Raw genomic sequence first — 1,068 nt, forward strand, 5'->3', positions numbered from 1 at the left:
GTTCGGCAGGGGCCGGGCCTGCTTGGCCTGCCGGCGGCGATGGTCGGGCCTGCGGCCCGACCATTTCAGTCACGCGATTTACTAAAGAACACAATCAAATAATGTAGCGGGCCTTCGGCCTGCTCAAACCCGTCGCACTGAATTATGGACGTATATGCTCACCGGCTCAGCTACGCAAAATTTGGCTATGCCTCGGTTAGTACCCTCGTTACAATTTTCTTTACGCGCACTTCGCTCCGCAGGCAACTCCGCTTGGCAGGGGCCGGGCCCGCTGCCGACGGCGTTTGACCTGTAAGGGGAGGGCAGGGGCAGGGAGAGGTGGGACGGGCTATATGGCTGGCCGTGGCGGGGCGTGGCGGGGCGCGGCGGGTGACCGCGCCTCCCTTAGGAACCCGACACCCGCCCGCACGGCGCTCGAGTAGTCGTAAAAGACCCCCCCCTCCCCCCTCCCCCATCCTGTCCCGCGCCGAGCCATGCACTGCCTCGCTGGCTGCCTCGCCCGCCTGGCCTGGCGCACGGGAAAATCTGGCCGGGAAACATCCTGACGAGACCTATAGGCTTTCGCGTTAGCGCTGTAGCGCACGCGAAGCCTAACTTTGACGAACTCACAGCTAGGTCCATACACTGGAAACGCAAGTGTGTGAATGTCGCTCACTTGCAGGTGAGCGAATATCCATTCGTACACTTAGGGCAGGGGTCACGGATAACGACAGCACTAGTCAGTGCGAGAGAGACAGACTTATGGGTGGCCCAGAAGAGTGAGAGAGCGCGAATGACAACAATGTGGCCCGCGGGCAGCCTAGCCGGGACCCCTGGCTTAGGGGGGTACAGGTGTGAATTTACTAGTTTGGGACCCCCCCTCCCCCTCCCGCCCCTTTAGCCCTCACATCAGCTGGAGTTGGAGCCCCCACCGGGCCCCGCCCCCGCCCCTTCCGCTTACAGCGAGCTACGGCAGGCCGATACGCTAGCCGATACCGCAAACCCCTGCATTTAGGCCCTTTTTGTGCAATATCTCGACAAGCCCACGATAGATTTCGCCAGACAAAAATTCCTCGTAATCAGCACATT

This window comes from Frankliniella occidentalis, unplaced genomic scaffold, assembly GCF_000697945.3.
Source record: "Frankliniella occidentalis isolate FOCC.00 unplaced genomic scaffold, Focc_3.1 Scaffold135, whole genome shotgun sequence".
NCBI classification, from domain to species: domain Eukaryota; kingdom Metazoa; phylum Arthropoda; class Insecta; order Thysanoptera; family Thripidae; genus Frankliniella; species Frankliniella occidentalis.